We start from the raw sequence: 24451 nt of genomic DNA on the forward strand, positions 1-24451 counted from the left end.
TAGGTAGAAGGCTGAAATTTGGCATGCTCATTCCTTACAGCTTACTTACAAAAGTTAAGCAGGTTTCATTTTGAAATTCTATGTGTAACGGTCAACAACGTCCGCCATGTTGAACTTTCTTATTTATGGCCCCATCTTCACGAAATTTGGTAGGCGGCTTCCCTGAGCTAACAGAAACCAATGTACGTACTTATTTCGGTGGTATGACGCCACTGTCAGCCGCCATATTGAACTTTCCAACGTCACTAATTCTCCAACTTCCTGTGTAGGTAGAAGGCTGCAATTTGGCAGGCTCATTCCTTACAGCTTACTTACAAAAGTTAAGCAGGTTTCATTTCGAAATTCTATGCGTAATGGTCATAACGGTCAACAACATCCGCCATGTTGAACTTTCTTATTTATGGCCCCATCTTCATGAAATTTGGTAGGTGGCTTCCCTGCGCTAACCAAAACCGATGTTGTTGGCTGCCTGCCTATATAAGGCCGTCCGTCGCTCCAGTCTCTACATTCCCTTCCTTGCTTCGCCAAAGGATTCACGTCTCCCTACTGATAACTACAGCCTTTTTATTTAATCCACGGCTTCTCTGCTGTTTTATTGTTCGTTTATTACGATTATAGTTATTGTGTAGGTATTTTAGACTTACTTTACATTGCTCAGGTACCCATTTCCTTTATCATTCCAACTATACCCTCATTACCATGTCTATCGAGGTGATCACCATCGATCAAAGAACTGTCACTTACCGAGTGGTTTCCATGCCTGGAGATGACACCCACTTTTCCATTCTCTTTGTTACATATTGCACGGCCATATCAGGCTCACTCTTGATATCCGGAGGAACATTGTGTCTTATGTATTGAATGACTGGGACAGGTTCAAGGTGTGGACTGATGACGGTACAGGAGATAATTATACTACACAGGAGCACTAGAAGAGTGAAATGTTTATGCCCTTCACCTATGGTTCTGCATGTGAGTTGATGGCTGCTGCTGAATTGCTCGGTTGTCGCTTTCAAGTGTACCGAAATGGCCAAATATTTTACACCTTTGGAGAACCGCCAGTGCCTCTTAAACATCTTAGATTCACAGGTGACGATTTCAGTAGTGGACACTTTGATGTTTATGAATGTTTAAACTCTCAAAAGCTGGATGTGAAGTTATCGATGAAACCGGTTGTATGCTTACAACGCTTGACAGATGGCGAATGTCACTTCAACACAAGTTCTGCAAATACTGTCGTACTTGAAACAAACCATGAAACTCAAACCGATTATGACAGCAGCAATCCAAGCTGTGAGATTTGAAACAAGATTACTGTGCACATGGCCAACTGTAAGTTGCATGCTCAAGAGTAAACTCAGCGCACAGCTTGGTCATATTACAACCGGAGGGCCGAACTCACAATGTGGTATACAAAGAGATCCTAAAGAAATAATTATTGGCATATTTTCCCTCTGTTTAAAAAGGTTTAATTTTTTTCTTAATAAAAATTTTAATGCAGTACTTCGCTACTGAAGTGCAGGTATTTTGATATATATATGTATATATATATATATATATATATATATATATATATATATATATATATATATATATGTGTGTGTGTGTGTGTGTGTGTATATATACTGTATATATACTGGCCATCCCCCTGCAGCTTCGCCCGCGTATTAGTGAAACAGGTCAGTGAGGAGGGCCCCACCCAGCTCTCTACTCCTGACGTCACTACTCCCCCTCCCCTTGGCCCGCAGCCTCTGTCTCGGATTAGTGTGAATATATCGCTTCTGCACGCAAACTATGATTCTTAGCGCAATGAGATAAGTCACAAAATCAACCGGAATGTTCCAGCAAATTAGAGAAAAAAAAAGATCTAAATCTGTTAAGTAGTTCTCTTGTTCACTAACTAAGTGGAGTTAAGGTTAAGCCCTGAGGCAGATGCATGATTGAGTAGTGCTCTGCCCCCCTCCCCGCAGCCCAATGAGTCTCTCTCGGAATGGGGCTAATAAATCGGTACCGCAAACGAGCTATGATACTTAGTGCGATGAGAAAGTTGCAAAATCAATGTAATGTTCAAGCAAATAATAGAAAAAAACCCTATCTAAATTTGTTAAGTAGTTCTCTAATGAAAAGCAGACAGACATACAAACGGGTCTAAAAAACCATAAGAAATTTCGTGCTTGGACCATAAAATTTTTAAAACCATTTCATAGCAAGCACCTAAGGGCCAAGGGTAACCTACATTCCAAATTTCAAGTCCTTATGGTTTGGGAGATTTCGTGATGAGTGAGTCAGTGGTATTTGACTTATGTATATATATATATATATATATATATATATATATATATATATATATATATATATATAATTCTCAACAGATATTCTAAAATAACTCCTCAAGAAAAGATTCAGGTTGAAATGACAGTTCAGGAAAATAAGTAATTTAAGTAATGGTGTAATTTTGCAAAATGTCAGCTGTAAGTTGTTTTCAGAATAGTTTTTTTTTTTTTTTACACTTTGGTTTGAGTTGTACAGATCCTTATAAGTCCTCAAAATGATGATGGCACTTTAATTGTGAAAGGCACTGAACACAGCAAATTCTGCGATGGATAGCATTTATTTGAGTTCATGCCTTGGATTAAGTGAGTCTAAAAGTGGATGGATGAATTTAAAAAATAAAAGAAAGGAGATAAGAATAAGAGGTCGAGGTGACTAAAGGAGAACCTGAGCACCAAAAAAATTGCCCTGAATAGGTGCATTGAGGCCAAAGGAAAAACTGTTGCATCTTTACATCTGGGCTTTGAAGTGCTGATTTTAGGATATAATTACATGACCATGAATTGGGTTAAGTTGGTTTGAGAATATTATGGCTTGTATTGTACAATACAGTCTGAACTATTGTAAGATAACACAAGCTGAGCTGAGTGATTAGTATCATCCACCTTGAATTGCTGATTCGGCACTACACTTCGTGCATTCTCTGTGAAAGTTCTTTACCTTGCTTCAGTAGGAATTCATATGTATATGCAAGTAGACAGAAATCTGATAAAATTAATTTAAAAAAATGAAGGAGAGAAGATTAAGCAAAAAAAAAAAAAACAAGATGGCATAAAAAACAAATGAAAAGAATAACCTACAAGTAAAAAGAGTGAAACTAATTTTACTACAAAAGATATTTTGATTAAAATCAGAGGTTTCATTTTGCATTAATCTTATGAATACATATGACATGAAGCTGCTTTGCCTTAAAGAAAATACTGCACAAAGCACATTCCACTGTCGGAGCATAATGTTTTGGATCGTTCTTTATAGTTCATTAGAAAATAAGCAGTTATCCATAAAGTTACAGAGTATTGCTTAGTTACTGCTTACTACAGTTTGCTATACAATATTATATGTGTTATTTCATTCCTCATTTGACACAACAAATAGAATAGCTATCTTTTATAAATAACCCAAAAATTTTCAATGCATAGATATATAGTAGTAATTGCTTGCTTTTACTGGCTTGGCTGAAAAACCATGATTGGTTGTTATCGTCTTGTAAATGTATACATAATTTATTAACAGTCGAGTATTGCTCTTGGGAGTAAAGAATAATATGCAATTTAATTTTATAGATAATTATACACCATAATTTTTCACGGGTGCTTCTCTCCAAGGATCAGATACTTTCACCATATTGATTTTTTGATTTTATTATGCTCCATCAGCAAAGCAAATAAAGAATTACTGGGGTCATTCCAGGGCCAACGGGTGTCTTTCTCAGAGATATCTCACTCATTGAGTACACCAAATGAGAGGAATTTTTTCTTTAGGTGCAATAATGTACCTCCTATAATAATAATGATAATAAAGAGCAGATAATTAGAATGGAAATACATGTATAGGATAATGTATTCATCTTGTTTTGTTAAGTATTATCACAGACAAGATATCCTTTTGATGTTGCTAAATGTTTGAATGTTTGTGAATTTCCCCTTCGGATTAATAAAGTATCTATCTATCTATCTATCTATCCAACTAAATGCATATATGCAGTACATGTTTGAAATTTTAATTCTAATAAATTTAAACTTATACCGATGTAAAACAATGCTACATTAAAGATAGGTGTAATTATAACAACTTACAAGATAAATAACTGCTCAGCTTTGGCTCTAGAAGCTAAACGACGACCCTCTCTTAATTGAGTTCTACACAACAGACCGAGACCTCGTTTATTTCATTGCAAATTTTTACCGATCGTAGAGTTGAGATTTACCTAAAATACTAGGAATCACATACGTTATTTATCAATGATACAATGCTGCACAAAACACAGAGAGATATGCACATGCTTTCAAACAAACATAATCAGTCACATACTTGTTATCACTTGCCATGAAACCAATACAGGTGCATTATTCAGCATCCGTGTAATGCGAGTGTGCATAAATCTCTGTTTGGGCAGCTTTGCAACTTTTTTGGCTTCGGCATTCTAAAAAGTGTAAAACACTTGTATCATTCGACGTCTCTTGGTGCTCACGGCAGCCAAACAGGAGATTAGCGTGGTCTGTAATGCCGATTTGCCCAGCTTCACCTTTCTCATCGACTCTAATAAGATTAGCGCTCCCACGTCATGTAGCGCCGCACACGTTCCCGCGGCTCAGCTCAGGCTCCCAGTTTACCGTCTGGAGCTTGAGACGAGCGGCACGGGGTTGCGCGCTCCGTCAAGCAGAGGACTGGAGGGGTAGCGGGAGGAATAGGAAGGACTCGATGGATTTTGACACGTTACAACACTAATCTGCGTCAGTTTCATTCTGCTGTTTCTGAAGGTACAAGAGAAAAATATCAAGTAAAAGGATGACTAATTACTGTTATTTCCAAGTGCCAGCTTTCGGTGTAATAGCAAGCCGCTGATAGAGGGCAGCAGAGCTTCTGATTTGCTGGATTGCCTGGGATGCTCTTGGTACTTAAAAGCAGTTTCTGTGCACGGCTATCCGGATAGGATTTACATGGCTTTGCAGCTAATATGGTAAGTCGCTGGATTTTGTCTTTTTCAGGATTTTCGATATTAGAAAATGAAAGCTCGTTGGTCAATCGTTTAGGAAATACAACTACCAGTGGACAGTTTGGTGCCAAATAAACTGTTCGGTTACGCTTACAATTTTGCCCGACGAACGTTGCTATTTTGTTAGCCGATTTTTAAAGCCTATAGCACTACAAAAATAAACGATAAAAGGATTACACTATAAACATACTAAATTCGTGTGTTGCTTGATTCTGTACAGGGTATACTGTGTACCTTTAAGAAATACTGTTGGTGTCATTTTATTATTATCCACCATCATTTTTCCACACTAATATACTTAACATTTTGAACAGACTAAGTTCATACAAGCGGTGGTGTTCTTTGCCCGGCGGTTTCGTTATTTTTCGGCAGCTTGCATTAAATTGTATTTGCATTTAATTCTGTAGTTGCTCAAGGCGAACAGTGTGCGCCGTCTCTGGAGCCGCTGTTCAGAAATGCTTCATCCAATTACTGTACGTGTTGCTCGTAGTTGTAATGCAATCTGTTGCCTAGGTGGGTAAACTGATACCATAAGACCCCCCCATCCCTTTGCTAAAACTGCAGTTGATTGAGCTTCAAGGCGAAGAAAACAAGTGTTGGCACGGTGCGGATTATTTGACTGCTGTTAACTTTCTGCGGTACTACAGCGCTGTCGGTCTCCTGCGTCCGCAAGGAGTACAGCAAAATTCCCAGAATGATGCCCCCTGTGCGGATCACCTGCTGCGAACTGTTTGTGTGCGCTCGCGTCTCTTTTCCTCCTGGACGCAGTCCAGGACCGTGAGAGGCTAATTGACGCCTTTATTAGCCGTGCCTTCCGCTTGGATTTCAAGAAACACAATCCAGCTATTACTGACATGCCACGCGGACGTCTAAGTAACTCTGCTGTATCCAAAGCAGACACGTATTGAATTTTTGGTTGCTACGAATCCTTTCCTTGTGTCACAGTGTGCCCATCGCTAGCGGGCCCTGATAATGCAAGTGGACATTCAGTGAAATAAAACACCACCTCCACCCCCATCACCGACCCTCTAAAGTCTTCAATCACCTGCTTGTAAGATTGTATAGCAGGGATGTGTCTGCTTTTCTGCAGATGTAATAACTTTCTGTATGCCCAGTGGTCTGTGAAATGACAATGTAAAGTTTTTATTATTTGTCTACGGTGAAGTTATCATATTCTGACCTCTCGCTTCTCACTGGAGACTGCTCCTAATGTATTTCATCACAGTTTGGCGTATTAACCTGTTTAGATGGGATATAAATTAGAAATCGCAGTACTCCAGAGCTGAACTGTAATTGAAAGCTGTGGTTGATGCAGAGTGCAGTTCACTATTTTCATTTTCTGCCACAATGGCTACATCTACACATAGGTAATTAAACAATAAAGAGCTGATTACAGTCCTTTCCTTACTGCTATTAGTGTGCAAATGCTTCCCGTTGTGGCAGATGTTTTAGTTTTAATCATTTGTGAGTGTTTTTAGCAATGAACCTTTATAAAGAAATGCTTCACTGTGCATATCTGAATTAGTTTCTTATTGCAGCCCAGGAAGCATAATATTTAATGAGGTGCATCATCCTAATGGGGAATGTAGCTAATGAATGCTTTCTCTGTTCCGAGTGCTGGCCTGACTAGTGGGCAGCTGTCAGGGTGGGTAAGAAGCTTGCGTGTAGCAAAGTTTTTCTAATTTTAATATTGGATGGAATTAAAAGCCAGGCAGCAACAAACCAGTATTGCCCTTATCCTTAATCCTAACAATCAGTTCTAGTTTTACTTATTATTAGTCAACATTTTAGTTATTGCTAAGCTGCAGCTGCTTATTGTCTTATTATCAGTCCCATAACAATGTTTTACTGACCTCTCTGATTGATTAAGTAGTAATGGTTACTTTTAGTAAGAAGCAGAAGAATCTTTGTTTAAATATCCAGAAAGTGCTGTGGTTGTGCTGTTGCCTCAGTGCTTGGGCCTCACATTTAGTTACAAGCTTGGGTGCTTTCTGCTGTCTACATGTTCTCTGATAGTTTAAGGCTTGCTTGAAAGAGTGTTGTGTTGTCTTGTAGTTCAAACACAAGTTGGTGACTTTAAAATGCCCAGGCTTGTCGTAGCTCTCAAACAAGCTGGCACTCCCAGTTATAGTGTGCTTCTACATTCATATTGCTGATAAATGTATAGACTACAACTGTGTAGTAGAGTAAGCAGTCTAGAAAACTGATGGATGAGTAAATAAAGTACAGGAAAAGCAAGAAAAATTGTGGCCACAGGTTGCATTACAGAAAGACTAATCTTGAGTCTAAAGGTACACTACATTGATATGCAGAAGTAGTCATAATTCTGTTTATATATTCAAATACATGAATTGCAGTCTGCATATATTATGGATATAACGACATATTGTATTAGGCATTGTTTGCTTTGTGCAACTACTAATGGACTGTTGAGAGTTTTTGATAATTTCAAGTACTTGTTCTTGTATAAAATGGGTTATACAGTAAAATCTGTCACTCATCTTCAGTCGTACTGCAGTATTTTTGTGTATGGTATGAATTTTCTGAGTGGAATAAGTATGACAATAAATGTAGTTTTTTGCAGACTCAGATCCTTATGGAAATTACTAAAACTATTTCCACCAATACAGTTAAAATTACAGAGTCACAATGAATTTGGGGGACTTATTTTGATACTCAAATGAGACTACAGTAATAGTTGAACAGTCATTCTCTAAAACCCAATGCAAACAAACCGCACTTTCACATCTTTAGGATTTTCATAGAGTTCATTCATGGTGAAAAATGCCTTAATTTAGTAATACCAATGCAGGGACCTCACACATTTCTTGAAACTAAATACAGCTTAATGTCATTTGCCTTTGATTACTTCACTTGATTAGAAAATATGTACCGTTATCAACAGTGATAGTTCTAAAACAAACAAACCATTTTAGTGTTTGTTTTTGGATAAGGCAACAAATATGGTTCTACTGTTAATGAAGGCAAAGCATTTACTCATGAGTAGTATATGATCCATCAATTATGGCTTCATTAGAATTTAACAATACCAATCAAAGTGGCATATTGGTAATCATTTCTTAAAACATTTGTGTGTCATCTATGTGCCAAAAAATACAATTTAACAACATAATACAGCTTGCAAAATATTTAAGCTAATCGGTTTTTCCATAATTATAAAGCACATATGGTTAATTTCACTTTAACAAACACACTAGTTTCAAATAGTGTTTTTCTGTAGCAATTTTCCTGTTATTTCAACATTCTTTAGAATGGGAGTATAATAATAATATAATGGTAGCATAATAAATATACAAATGTGTATGACAATATAACAATTTATAAAGGCTATGTTTATAACTGCAGTAGTAGGTTTAAGAGGAGGATTTAAAATCATTCGCCTGAGGCTTCCTTATTACACTTTAAAGATGCACTCGACTCATTAGTACTTGATATAAATGAACAACATATTTTTGTCCACCTGTAAGAGTAACCTGTGATCTGTTTCGTTTTTTTCACAAAAAGAAGTATTGTCTGAATCATCAGAATAATAACTTATTTACTAAGTGAGTGGACATCTAATGCAGGTACTCTGACACTCCTAGGTTCAAAGATAAACACATTTTATGCCATAAACATATACTCTTATATTTTATGTGTATGTTGAATAAAAACTAGAGAAATACATTTCTTATGCTTATTAAAGCCATCATACCAACACAACCAAGTTATAAGAAGTGGGAAACTATGTAGTGTACAGTAGATGGGTTTTCATGCACAATATGCAGGTAGGTGCAAAAATAAGTTTAAATCATGAATATCACACAATGAGATTTCTTCAGATTAGCCATGTTAAAAGTGGGGTCATCCAAGATCTTTTTATCCATATCATGAAATGTGACTGAATAAGTTGGTTAGGTGGTATGGTGAATATCCATTACTGTCACAGATAGTAAGACTTGGGTAAATATGATATGTGACACATGAATTTAAATGTAAATAAATGTAAGGTTTTACATTTAATTATAATTATACAATGTAATATCTGACACTTTAATCTAAATAAACTAACAATAAACATTTTGGCCATTTCAATGATTCTTTTAAATGAAGTGACATTTCATTGAATGTTTGGAAAATGCGGCGTAAGTAGTGTAGTTCCTAAAGTATATTTAAGGTTTGATTCCCTGAACATAGAAACATTAGGACAATGTCTGTTGAATTTCAGTCTGACATCATTGTGTTATACTGTTCAGAAAAGAATTACAAAGTGTATGCACATACAAAACATAGTTTAGAAAGAGCTGTAATGGTTAAAGTGAGAAAAATAAAAAATGGAATGCCAAAGTTGTCAAAGCTGCAGAATTTTGTTGCAAAGCATACAGTGTAGTTTACTTAGAATACCAAAAAGCCTTTGATACAGCACCACATCAAGGATTAATATGGAAACTGAAAGCCACTAGCATCTGAAGTAACTGACAAAACTGTACTTGAGGTTGATTTATTGGCCTCAGACTAGGAATATGAATAAGTGGAAAATGTTCCAGATGGGCCCGTGTCATTAGTGTTGTCCCTCAGGGGGTCTATGCTTAAACTATTACTTTTTCTAATTTATGTTAATTACATTTATTCTGATAAAGTTAGTAAACTCGTGGAATTTGCAGATGATGCTAAAATTGAAGGGGTAGTAAATATTGAAGAACTAGCAAAAAGAATTAAAGACAAGGGCAATCTTCAAAATTTGATGATAAATCTCATTTCATTATTGAAATGTGCAAACTATAATAGCAGTACAAAATGGGAAATGCTCTCTTGCAAGTAGCAAACTGTAAAATGAATTTAGTGGTTTATATTGACATTACACTCTCATTGTTTATACAATGTTCAGAAGCAGTTAAATCAGACAAATTAAATGTTAGATTAGAAAAATTGTAGAATGTAAAACAAGGGTATTATTATCAGCATGCATGGTGCACAGTTGAGACCTTAGCTCAAGTTTTTTGTGCAGTTCTGGCCACCACACTATAAGACAGACATAGCAGCACTAGAAGTTGAGCAGAGAAGGGCAGCCAAGTGTGTCCTGGACCAGGCTAAAGGAATGAAAGCCTTGTTAATCTTCAACAAAGAAGGCTATGGGGGGACCTAATTCAAGTCTTCAGAATTCCTAACAGCATTTATGAATTATTACATTTAAACAGTGAATCGTGTGCTTCAGCATATTTTGGTGAAATTTTTTGCAAAAAATATAACTTTATTATATTACATTAGATTTAATTTGGCTCAAATTTAAAATACTGTTATAATTTGAAGTTTCTAGATTGACTGTTTGGAACTGAATTTTACCTTTTTTTGTGAAAAAACCCTTAATCATTTTGTCAAAGCAAGAGAGGAGTACCAGAAAATAAAAATGCTGATGACCTTGCGTGACAAAGAGGTTTATTCTAACTACTATTAAAACAAAGTAGCCTGTTAAAAAAATATTTCCATGTATTCATAGCCAAATAAAATAATGGCTGTCTTTGAAAACAAAAAATATATCCTCTGAATACAAAATCAAGAATGTACAGTACAGTTTTTTTTTCTAAGATTCTTTTTTTGGAACCAACTTTAAATCTGAGCATTAATAACACCTAAGAATATAGCAGAACAATTCTCCAAGCTCTGATGAACCTCACTTATATTAAATTGTACCATAATTTATGTGGAGAATTGTTGACTATTGTTATGACTATAAAACCATCTTACATATGACAAGGAAGGGTTCACTGATTTGAATATCATTGTCAGTATGACAGTTGTTGTCTTTCCAATGTTTTCTTTTGCACAATGGGGAAGCTATTAAGTGTGCCCTCTGATGCCACATGCTGTGATTGCTCTTTAATCACTATAAGTTTCCTTTGAGATGTTGCTGCTTTTTCAGTAGTTTGGAATATATTTTTAGCTAGATCTCACCACTTCTGTTGGAATTTGTGCTAACACTGTGCATTGAAATGCAATTTAAACATTTTCTGTTTTCTCTGCCTTATTTTAAGAGTTAAAGAGTTCATTTGGAATGAAGTTATGATGCAGCAGGTTTAGAGGTGTCAGCAGTATTAGCTGCATATTTGGACTGCTTTGGATGCAATTAAAATGATAAATACCAGTATGTAATAATTCTGTGGTGTCTGTTTTTAACGTCTTTTAGTGTTCCATGCTTGCAGAGATAAAATAATCTATTTGCAAATTTTTCTTGCCCTATTTTGAAATACTGATTAAATACATAAGATTTATAGTGATAGGAACACATTAATTATCCCAATTTTCATTTGCATCATAATTGTCATCATCATACTAGTCACTGAGTTACTATGCTGGTTATTTCATATTTGTTGGGAAAAACAATTCAGCTGGTTAGCTCAGCACAACCACTCTATGTGTGATAAGCTGAATGAAAAGGATGATGGTGATGATGTATTTCCATGCTGAGATATTAAAAAGGTTAGAAACTTAATGCTTCAGCTGTTGAATCTTCCTGGCATAGTGGTTAGGGCATTGAATTTAAACTATTCATTTTTTGGTTCAGTTACTGCTTTTCATTTATCATGTGAACCATAGCAAGTTATTTAAGATGGCTGTTCTCCTTAGTCATTCTGATTAAGGGAATCTATCAACTATTCTGTATTAGCAGTAAATAATAATAACTATTAATAGTACAGCAGATCATTCATGTTATACAAATGTACAGGTAGTCTTAAAATATTATCTTGAATAATACTGTACTACTGGAAGAGGCAGGGTTTTTAATTACAAGGTCTATAATGTTTTAAATGATCTGCCTGCTACTATATGTGGTGCTTCATCAATATCAGCATTTAAATACCAAATAATTTTGCAAAAATGTTTAAACTTGACTACACTAAAGTTTGTGGAACTCATCCTATTATAATACCATAATTATGGATACTAATATGTAGTATACCATAGTGAAGAATATATGGTTGGTTGGGGTCACTCTGGTTTGTTTGAACTTAGTTTTCACCTAAACGTTAAACACATTTCCAGAAACCGTGCCTCAATTTCTCAAAACTCTAAAAACAAACTGCAAGGAAACAAACTGAGTGCTTTGCAAAATGAAGCACATCACTCAAAACCATATTATCTCTTATCAAAACTGATTCCTTTCACCAAAACAATACACACGACTATTATAAATTTGTCTTACAGAGCATCAAAAAAACACTGATGTGATAAATGCAAAACCCTGCCATCAAAAGTGTTCATGTATGTTTAGGCCACATGAGGCCCTGTTACATATTCAGATGCATACAAGTGTGTGGAAATAAGTTTAATTTTTTTGGTGTTGTTGAAATTCAGGGTTATTTGTCCCGAAATAGCATTTATAGTACTACACATACAGTATATGCAACACAAATGTTACCTATTTTATGTAGTATATAGCAAAACACGGTAATTTCACCTATGTAATATATGTACAATAAGAAACACTATAAAAAAATCAGTGTACAGATAAAAAAGGGTAACAAAAGAAATATTTATGCGTTACTGCAAGACAAAGTGTCCAGCTGAACGGACAAAAGCAATTGCAAAATGCAATGAAATGGATCACGCTGCATCCCGCCTCTGATACTGGTCAGGCCAGAGAACCTCATCCACATCACCTGTGATGCTCTCCCTTTCCAAGCAGCGTAGGAAAGAATGTGTGGCAGGGCGGATCCATTCCTGGCGTTCATCACATAACCTCCTCCATTTCCTGGAGTAGAGCCACATGCTCGTGGGGTCTGTGTTTGTACACTTTCCATCACTATACTAAAAAGAATTCCTCTATTGGATTTAGAAATGAGGAATATGGTGGAAGGTACAGCACTACAAAATGTAGGTTGTTGGTGAACAAGTCGCAGACCTGAGCGGCCTGGTGGAAACTTACATTATCCCAAAAGACAATGAAGGTGGGCTATTCTGTTTCCTCTTCCTGTGGGAGGATGAGGATATTTTTGACTTCGTCAAGGAATGTTAGTTACAGGGAGCGTTATAGGAACCAAGTTGTGCATGGTGATGTATGAGCCCACGCTAACCAATAGCAGCACTCATGATGACATTTCTGCCACAATGCCCAGGGACATTTACAACATCATGGTTGGTTCTCCGCTGCCGCCTGGTCTTTTTCAGGTTGAACCCTGCCTCGTCAATGAAGATATATTCATAGGGAACAGTACTGGTGTCAAGTTCAAGCATTCTCTGAAAAGAGAGAATGAGCATATCAGTCAAAGGCCTACATACAGGAACACTGAGGTACATAGTGACATGTCTATACAGAGTATTAAGAGGATGCTCTATTCACATCCACGTATTGGTATCATTGCTCATTCACTCAGTCAGAGTTGCACTCATATGGAATATGATACACCAACTTCATCCTCAACTGGTGTTAATTTAAAACACTGTCGATTGTGGGCAGGCTGACCTGATCAATGTTTGAGACTGATATTGTCTTCTAGGACACTGTTTCAGGTTTCCCTCAGAGTGATGGCATTATTTTCCAAAACAATGTTTATTATGGTGGTCTCTTGTTAGTCTGAATTTCTGGCCTCTGCTACCTCATACTAGCTATCTTTCTGTTCTGTGAAAGTATATACACACATAATAGAATGCACATTTTACTGTATAGCTATATAAGTGTAAGACAAAACATTACACTATAGGGTACATTTATGTGAGCACCATGGATGTCCATAGAAAACCTAAAGTTATGGCATACTGTAATTACTGTAGAGAATACTGTAAAACTTCTCAAGTGTTTACTTAACTATTCCCTTATCTAAAAGCCTGGATAACTTTTGGCTAGACTCGCTGCACAGCTTCAGGCATGGTTAGGCAATGATTGATTATATAGTCCACCAAAGTTGCGTGTATTTCACTGGAAGTAATGGCTTGCCTTTGCCTTCCTCTTTCTGGATTGCTTCCACTTCCTGCTAGACCTCCCCTTACTCTCACTCTTCCTCTTTCTCTGTGTTCTTACTGCTCCATGTTCATGTCTAACACACTATTTAAGTTACTTGAGGCCTCTTTTATACTCTTGAGACATGACTGAATTGTTCTTACAATTGAGTTTGCAAAGGTGCAACATGAGTGAGACTACTTGGTAATCAGGGTGTTGCATTTTGAAGGCTAGTGTTTCTAGATGAACAAAATGTGCTAAATGATGCAATTTGTGTTCAGAGATTTGCAAAACTGTATTTGAGTGAGATCAATGGAAATGCGCTTTGAGTTTCTCAGTTTGGAGTCATGCTATTAATACATGAGCTTCACGTTTTCGGAATTGTGCGCATAGTTCCATTTCTTGTGTGTATAAAATGGGGAAAACTGTAAACAAACAAGCTAACCCATATAAAGTCAGTACCACCAAACAGATTTTGATAGCCCAGAAACTCAGAAGAAGCAAGGGGCTGATCTTTCACTTACCAGTTTCATCCACTATCGGTTATTTTGTGGTTTTTGCTTTAGCTGTTGTGTTGGGATGTTTATCATTTGGTAGGGTGCACTTTTGTTATTTTGTGATTTTTGTCATGTAAAGAATTTTGCCTGTATTCATCTTGTGCATTATTTGGCTGATAATGTTGCATTAATCAATGGGCCCAATATGGCTATTTTGTCATGATGTTATGGGTTCTGTTGGATGTGGTCAGCATGTGTTACTCACAAAGTATTGGCAGTCATTTTTCCCCACTATGAAAATAACCTTGCCCAGCTCTACTAATCATTTTGGAAAACCTAGACTCTGCCATTTTGACATTATTTTTTTCACAGATTATATTATTAGATTATATTATTTGAATGTGCAAAGGCACAGGCAATTTCTTTGTATTTGGAACATGTTTAATTAATGAGCCTCTATATTTCTATTAAATCTTGACACTCTGTTTGCTTTTTTCAGCACTCTGGTGTTTGTACCCATTAGGGATTAAGCAAGCTCTTGTGTGGTCTAACTTGTTTTAGAACAGTGTTTAAGCTTGTTAGGTTTTCAGGTACAATGGGGAAGAGGAGTGGATTTATTAATCAATTATCAGTTTTGCTTTTGATAAAAGAAAATAATAAAGTATTTTCATTAGACTTCCACTTTATTTTCCTTACCTCTTTCTGTAAATTGGGGTACCTGGCTAATAGACCCATATCAAGGTGGGTGAAACAAACATATTTTAAGAAACAGATAAACAAGAATTTTTTAAATAATAACATACAGTATAGTAGATCAACATAACAGATGAGATACAAGAAAGATAAGACAGACAAACATTTAACACAGAGGAGCCTACTCTTATTTAATATAAAGGCTTTCTAGTGATTCCTGATTTTTACAAACTTTTCTGTTTAGTGTTTCTCTTTTGGAATTTTTGGTGGAGTGGACTCTTTGTCTTTGTTACATGCTTCTTCATTCATGGTGTTTTGTTGTCTTCACTTAGCTCAGATTTGGGTATTAGGCTCTTTGCCCTGTCTTTTGAAAGGTCATATAAGTAGTGTTACACATTCGTTCTGTGCTGAGATTCTCTTGTTAAAACATGTGCTGCTTCTCCCAAACTTGGTTACGTTTCACTTCCAAAATGTGTGAAGTGGATAGTTTAAGGGAAGGTGTAACTCTGCTAATAGGATCAACTGTCACATAATATATGAGTCTGTGCTTGTTAATAGTTGAGTATGGCCATGAGAGTAAGCAAGAGTTCATCTTGGAGTTAAATCCCTGAAATGAATATGTTTCTAGATGCCTCTTTATCTGTCACAAATCTGCAGAGATGTCTGCTCACGTCTGGTTATCAAATGAAATTCTGATTGAAAGCTGACCAAATATCATGGGTGAGTAGACGTGTAGCACAGCTAAGCAACTTCATTGTCCATCCGGAATGCAAGTTCTGGAGATGTAGTTGGCATTGCTCATCACTATCATATCTGTTCTTACATCAGAGAAGTTATTTTGTGCCGGTGAAGGTTTAGGCAAACAGGACAATGCCTAATATGCCCTCCATGCTATTTACTTTGAATTTAGACTGGTTAATGTTATTTAAATGTGGATGAGTCCATGCTAGCGATGATCTGGCGTCCTGTTCAGGGATTGTTCCTGCCTCGCACTCTATTCTTGCTGGGGCTGGCCCGACACTAGACGGATAGATGGATGGAATAATTAAACATGTACTACAAAGATATTTCAATGTTCCTTAAAAGTTTTGAAGAATCTGCGTTCTAAGCTTACATATGGTTTAACATCATTTACAGAGCTGATTGTGTGGCGATTGGTCACTTGGAGAAAGAAAAGGAAGGACAGGAATAGGAGGTTTAGTATGTTTGAAAGAGACAGTACTGTTGCAATAAATTATTTAATTGAAGGTCACGCATGGCACTGCAAGAATCTTGAGGGAGGTAGGAACAAGCTCTGGACAAAGCGCTAGCTGGTCACTATCATTGGGCCACCATGTTCCCATGTTTAATAACATGCTTTAACTCCTATCATCATGAAAATTATATCAAGTATACATCTCAGTATTTTAATTATTCAGAGAGCTGTAATATCATGAATGTAATGGATTCTGTGTCCAGTCGGAGGAAGAGAAAGTCCGTTTAAGAAGTAATAATGATTCACACACATAGAACACATAGAAGAACATATACAAAACAAAGCATTTAACGTGCTACTTTAGTTATGATGGTATTTGAGAAACTAGTAAATTAAACGATTTTAAGATGAAGTTTATGATGTTCTACTTTAATGACTAAATAAACTATGTGATTAAAGTGGAAATTTCGAGATTAAAGTTGACAATTCGATGTTTTTTCCTATTATGTGCCTATTTTTTTTTCTTTTCTCTGTATCCTAATAAGCTTTCATATGACACTCAGGCGGTGGGCTATGACTCACTTTTTCATGGCGACTTTGATATCTGACAACTTCTTTTTTATTTCGGGCATTGTGTGACTTTGTGAACTTGAGCTTTCGAGTTTCTCCGTCACGCAATGTCACTCGATCAACTTTCCTTTTGTTGTTTATATGACTGTTAAAACCAACAAATAGTGCGTTTTTCCTTGCCTCCACTTTTGCTGAAATTCTTCTATTTTCTCCCGTGCTTTTGCCATTGCCAATGCTGAGCTTAAGGGCTATCTATATTGATTTGCATATTCAAAGAGGTGTAATTCTGGGAGGAGTTTAGGAGTGGCTGCAGGTGCATGCACATGCATTACTTTTCACGCTGACCGGGATTTATGGAGTGGAAGAACATGGAAGTTGATGAACGCACAGATTTATGCATCTGGATTTTTTTGTGTATACGCACATTTCAGCTTTTGCCTGTATGCCATGTTTTAGTGTGAATTCTACGCACGGCGTTATGCATGAGGCCCCTGGGCCTCTGCATGGGTACAGCAACTCCAGAAATCAAAGTAAAGGCTTTGATTAGATAAATATCTACAGTAGTTACCATCTTTCAGCCTTGCTGTTTTTATCGGTTCTTTTCCCAATACTGTAAAAAATAGCCCAGGTTGCTGTTGCTGTCACCATGTTTGTTGGTTCCTGATCAAACACCCCCACCTTAGAGGGGAAATTCACCCACTGAATAGCAAACTAGATAATGTAACAAGTAAATATGCATACCATATATGCTCCAACAAACGCAGAGTCTCTTATTGTCGCTGGTCTCTAATAAGCGCCGGGCTTCAGAGGGGACGTGGCCAAATAGTAGCCGGTCTCTAACAGTAGCCGGGTCTTTGATATTTGCCTACTAGCGTACATTGTAAGTGTCTGTATCTTTGCGTGTGTAATACATGTGCATGTCAGCACGTTGCATATATAAGAAATAAGGATATACCGGTTTCTAATACTGCTTCATTTTCACGCCGCGTTGACCAAAATACGGACAAACCTGGAAGAAGATAGTGAACTGGACAGCAACAAAGCGGTCATTGAGGATTCGGACGACGAATAACAGCGAAAGGTACATAAAGACATTGCCATTTATCTTTAACTGTCTTATGCAGCATGTGAATTTCAAATAAAAGTAGCTGTTTGTAATATTAGCCAATATTTTTGTGTAACTACATGTACTGACACACGCGAAAAAAATATTGCGTTCTGAAGGGTTTTTTTAATAATGGTCGGTCTCTAATAGCATCCGGTCACTATTAAGTGCGGGGAGCCAAGGCTAGTTTTGCAAATAAACACCGGGGGCCACTATTGGAGCATATACAGTAGCTCTCTTTGATTATACCTGCTGTAAGGTGTAATGTTTCATTGAACAACCATCAATCAACCACTTCAATGCCAGCTCCTTTGTAGTTTTACCTACAAAGATGGTAGTTTTTACCATCTGAGTTATTTGTTTTGCAGTATTAGGCTTAATTAAGAAATGAGACAGAAATAGTACACTCCACATTCAACAAATATATTCTTAAAGGGACCCATTCATCTTAGGCTCTCATTCAAAAACATTGCATATCTAGATGTAATAGGAAAGCATGAGCAAAGTAATTTTACTGTGTTCTTCTCTTCTGTTTATTCTTGTTGAATGTGTTGCTTCCAACTAAGATTTCCATTTTTAGAGTCGCTTGTCTTGTTTTTCATTACCTCAAAAATTAACGTACAGACATTATAGTCAACGGCTTTTTGTTTTTGCTGAAACTGGCTAATTAGTTCTTTTGCTTCAGCTTCAATGCCAATATTATCTTTTTCACCCTTGCTTAGTAAAGCGGAGCACTGTGTATAACTGAAGATTGTACTAACTAGTATTTAGCTATTGTACCTAACATTATAAACAATGTGATATTCCATTATTTTATACATAAACTTCTTAGGGTATAATAATTGTTTAATTATTTTAATGAGCACAAGTGTAGATACATGTGATTTCAATATAACATTTAATTTACTTAAAACAAAATGTGTAGTATTTCTCAATCCAGCATTTTCAGTAGTTTTTTTTTTTGTAGTTCAGTGTTAAATACAGATTGTTTTTTATGTGTATATGAAATTAGTTGTTCTACAAATGGTTATTTACACACTTTTTTTTAATTTAATATGGATAATTTGGGTTATAGTTAAATACTTTTCAAACTATAGTGCTTTACAAAGAAATGTCAGTTGGTCTGATGATTGTGAAATCTTTACATTTCCACATGAAATATTGATTAGACAAATCTGGCTTTATACAATTACATTCAGCATTTATCTTGCCATTGAGTGCTATTAAGTCTAATTAAATTTGTGCCCTTTTTTCTACCTTTTTTTAAAAATAATTTACTCATTTGCAAAATGTAGTTAATAGCAACAACAGATATGATTAAACTTTCCTATTTTAATCATTTAATTGCACTAATATCTACACATTTTCTCCAGGTTCTCTGATATTTTTGCTCATGTCAGAGACATTTGTGTAAGAGTAATAATGCAAGTAACTTTTCTAGGAGTGAGTTCTTTATTGTATCCTGAAATGTTCAAGGTTGGTTTCCTGGACTACACCCAATGCTGATTGACCCCAGCAATTGTGTAATGGACTAACCAAGCTCTGAACGTATTGTCTGTATATATAAGATGAACAGTATGGCAATAGGTTTCCTCCGGGTGCTCTGGTTTCCTCCCACAGTCCAAAGAAATGCAGGTTTGGTGCATTGACGATTCTAAATTATCACTAGTGTGTGCTTGGTGTGTGTGTGTGTGTGTGCCCTGCGGTGGGCTTGCGCCCTGCCCGGGGTTTATTTCCTGCCTTGCGCCCTGTAGTTAGGATGTAGCGGGTTGGATGATGGATGGAAGTATGGCAATACAAACTGATAATTTAGTCATATTTAAGTATTCATCTGGGTTTTCTAAATACCAGAGCCTCACATTTATGGCATAAGCATCTGAAAAATAAGAGGACCAGGGCTCTCCAGGCATTCGAGCGCCCCCTGGCAGTGACCACAGGCCCCTATAGGGTTGAGCTTCCATGCTCCTTTCCCGTGGTCGCACCCTTGTTGGTCCGGAGGAGGCGTAATCCCTCCTTTGGTCCTTCCGGGCATCCCGGCTGGGTACCATCCCCAGCCGCTCGCCACAATACATTAATATTAAAAACCTCATATACCCTATAGTAGAGGTGTTTGAAAATATACTGTAGTATATTTTTGAAATATGTTTCCCTGCAATACATCAATGATTTACAAATGAGAAATTTCATAATGTTTTCTTCCTTAATTTGTACCTGTATTTGAATTTATAATTATTATAATTTTTTATTATTTCTTTCCCAATAAACATGCATTTCTTTTTCAGTCCCATAGACATCACAACACCAACTTTTAGAACCAACCATCCATCCATCCATTATCCAACCCACTATATCCTAACTACAGGGTCACGGGGGTCTGCTGGAGCCAATCCCAGCCAACACAGGGTGCAAGGCAGGAAACAAACCTGAGGCAAGGAGCCAACCCACTGCAGGGCACACACACAACCACACACCAAGCACACACTATGGACAATTTAGAATTTGTAATGCACCTAATCTGCATGTCTTTGGACTGTGGGAGGTAACCGGAGAACCCAGAGGAAACCCAGGGAGAACCTGGGAAGCGAACCCGGGTCTCCTAACTACGAATCAGCAGCGCTACCCACTGCGCCACCGTGCCGCCCACTTTTAGAACCGTTGGTGTTTAAAAACAAAACATACTGTTCAAGTTTAAGTAGAGCATTTGGGATTATTTTCATTTTCACAGTGTTGATAGTGGGGTGAATAGCGCTACTGCATTTATGAGCACAGCACTTGGGTTTGAATTCCACCTATATCCAGTTGTTGTGGAGTTTGCATGATCTTTTCATGTCTGCGCTGTGTTTCATCCCCCATTCCCAAGGTTGGTCTTGTCAGGATGATGGTGACTGTAAATTAGAAACATATGAGCATTGGTGTGTACTTAAGCAGGCCCTGCTGTGGACTGCCAACCCATGTAGATGTGCTTCCTACCTTTCACACAGTGCTGCTGGGATAGACTCTGGCTCTCCACAATCCTGAATTGCATTAAGAGGGATGGATAATGCAATGATAATCTTACAGTTCTTCAGGTAAAACAAAAAAAAAAAAACAGTTCATTTTGAAACTGTAGCACCACTACAAACTAGGGCTGTCCTATCCCTCCAAGTGGTAGAGTCGTTTGAAACGTGATTTACAGTAATCCCTCCTCGATCGCGGGGGTTGCATTCCAGACCCCCCCGCGATAGGTGAAAATCCGCGAAGTAGAAACCATATGTTTGGATGGTTATTTTTATATATTTTAAGCCCTTATAAACTCTCCCACATTGTTTATAAATATTCCCCACTGAGTTATAGAGCATAATCCCTTTGTATTCTCTTAGATATTAGGTAAGATTCATTGAAATTATGTATATAAACACACTGTTTATATACAGTAAAACCTAAATATTATTTTAAAGATATTGAGTGTCTCCGATATCGCATATGTTACAGCCATTACGATGGACAGGCCACCAGCAATAAATACGTACAATGCAAGAAAAATAGTATACAGTAAATGTGTGTGTACAGTGACACTAAACGTACGTACATGTACTAAGTACTGTAAGTAGAAAAATTAATTATGGTTACTCACCAACAATGACACGATGACTTGTCCGATAACAATGAGTTTAATTTTACTGCACAACAAAGGAGAGTGTTACAGCTCTTCCAAAGGAGCCACTTCAGGCGAATGTGTAGCACTGCCGTTGTTCTTCTTCTGGCAGTCTTCAATCCAAATCCCTAAAGCAGATTCCATCCAGACTACTGCCTTATTACATCCACTTACAACTCGTTTTGCACCCTGGTTTAAAGGACACTGCGGCCGTAGATCTTATATTCCTTTCCTACTTTTTAAATAAAAAGAATTGTGGCCTTCAACAAATCCAAATCCTGAAGCAGTAGCAGATCGTTTTGGAGCTATAATGAAGGGCTTGACTATGCACAAAGATAAACACAAAAGAGCACAACTCTTTACACAGCGAAACACGTTGATGCTGAATGAGCGAGACGAGACTTCCTGGTTAACACTGCATTCAGCCCGCAGGAACTTAACTGCATGCTCTGATTGGTTAGCTTCTCAGTCATCCGCCAATAGTGTCCCTTGTATGAAATCAACTGGGCAAACCAACTGAGGAAGCATGTACAGGAAGTAAAAAGACACATTGTCCGCAGAACCCGCAAAAATACGCGTTATATATTTAGTTTTGCTTTCATATAAAATCCGCGATAGAGTGAAGCCGCGAAAGTCGAAGCACGATATAGCGAGGGATTACTGTATAATGAATTTTGTAATCAAGGTAAAACTAGAAATTTCACATTTTGCATTCTGGGTATTTATCATTGTTTCACAAAAAGTTATCTACATATTTAGTAGAAATCTCTGCTGTAATTATTTATTTCAATATACAGTATATATATATTTTTTTACAAGTGTTCCACAGGCAGTTTGCTAGCTTCATCACTTGTTCGCAAAAGTTTGTATCTAAAGAATGTAAAGTGCTGCAATGAATTTCCATGAGAAACAGAAAAAAACAGATTCAGATGACAGTGGTATGTGTTCTGAAGTTAACTTGTAAAACTATTAGTAGTCATTGATAACTTGAGAACTGAAATTTGCAACACACTTTGCTTACGTATAAAAATTTGATAAATAATTTAATGTGAAAATACATTAATTGTCTGTTGACAGGTACCTTTATGATGAGTGGTCCGTGGTACAGGGCAGCTTTTTAAATAGATAATCACGTCCCATTAATGTGCAGGCTTGTGATCGGATGTGGGCACAGGTGTGTAAGTACACTTCATTCCGGTGCTATTTGGGGTGACTGGTTGGGTGCACATGCATGTCCAAATGTGAGTGTCACTGAGATGCCTTATTATATTGCCTTGCATGGAGCATTGTCTTACACCTGTGCCCAATTAAGGCAATATAAAAGGAGACTGTACAATAGAGAGGAGGAGGAAGAAAAAAGAAAAACTGTTTTAGAGAATGAGAGCAGAGGTTAAAGGATGGAGAGAAGGGCAGGAGCGAGTGAGAGAGAGCTGGTGCAAAAGTGAGGAAGCAGGCAGATGAGAATGGAACCCTGGGGATGGAGCATGTGGCTGATGCTCAAAGGGGGGCTGAAAGTTGTTCTTACTGAGCAGCCAGGGAACAGGACCAACAACAAATATTCCAGAGGACTCCCCCGCAAGGCAGGAGATGGCAGCGGGAGTCAAAGGAGCGGAGGCTTGGGGGTGACCAATGGGACACAATGGGACGGGCAGCAGTGAGATGGGAAGGATTGAAGGTTGTCTATTGGTTGACATTTCGCCATGCTGTGAGAACTGAATAGGGTAAGCTGGGGAGACATTGGTTTTAAAGGGATGCACCAGGGCTCGGAAATTTTAAAGAATAGCTCCTGCGGTATATTAACCTTGATTTTATGGATTATTTATTATGAATCCTTTACCTCCAGACGGACGCTGATTTTATTGGATTATTTTATTATTGGAGAATGCACTGCTCTGCTGGATACTTTTGTTTTTGTTTGCTTTTAATAAAAGCACTGTTCACTACCCCTTCTCTGGATGTATGTGTCCTCATCTGCCTGGCTCATTTCAACGATTAGGGTTCAAGGAGGCTCCCGGAAGTCAAAAGACAGTCAATAATCACAACCTCATATGGCAAAGTACATGTTTGAATTCAAATGCACATTCATATATAGTATCTTTAAATTTATATGAATACGTATTATTAGCTGACAAGGAAATACCTATAGCTAAGATAATGAAAGAATGTGTTTTATATAACATAACTCAATATTCCCAGCTTGATAGTGAAGATTGCTTCAACATTGGAAACCCATCCATCCATCCATTATCCAACCTGTGTCACACACGTGCGCTTTGGAGGCAGTCAACATGTCCTCAGGTGAGTGAAGAGTTAACAGATGGGGGGTTGTACTGTGGTAATGATGCCTCTCTTTCTAACCTTTCAGAAATAAAGATGATAAATAACTCAACAATACCTGCACCAATCCTTAATCATAAAAATGGCGACTTATCCACTTCCTCATCTACAACGTTACTTTCCGGCTCCTGATGATGACGTGACTTTCGGTCCTATTCAAATGACGTCACTTCCAGCTCCTGATGAGGCAACTTTTGGTCCCAGGCAGATGACGTCGCTTCCGGCTCCTGATGATGACGTCACTTCCGGTCCCATCCAGATGATGTAATTTCCATTATGATTAATTTCCGGCAGCCATTTTCTGATCATATAAAAGGCATTGTAAAAACAACCATCTTTGTCGAATGTTGAATGATTTTCAGTTATTTTGACCAACGAAATTGCAGCAGCAATATACGGGGCATATTCCCCAACACTTCGACGTTGTCCAGTGACGTT

General features: G+C 37.3%; 1 protein-coding gene across 5 annotated transcripts in view; it reads left to right on the forward strand.

Annotated features, from left to right (window-relative positions):
* Positions 1-4612: 4612 nt before the first annotated feature.
* pcdh15b (protocadherin-related 15b) overlaps positions 4613-24451 on the forward strand; it is a 760133-nt gene continuing 740294 nt past the window's right edge. For 3 of the 5 annotated variants that reach the window (XM_039771647.1, XM_039771665.1, XM_039771655.1), the window contains exon 1: positions 4613-5011. The gene's annotated coding sequence lies outside the window, so the exon portion shown is untranslated. The remainder of the gene's footprint in view (positions 5012-24451) is intronic. The other 2 variants (XM_039771683.1, XM_039771692.1) reach the window with 2 other exon arrangements.

The sequence above is a fragment of the Polypterus senegalus genome, chromosome 1 (assembly GCF_016835505.1).
Source record: "Polypterus senegalus isolate Bchr_013 chromosome 1, ASM1683550v1, whole genome shotgun sequence".
NCBI classification, from domain to species: domain Eukaryota; kingdom Metazoa; phylum Chordata; class Cladistia; order Polypteriformes; family Polypteridae; genus Polypterus; species Polypterus senegalus.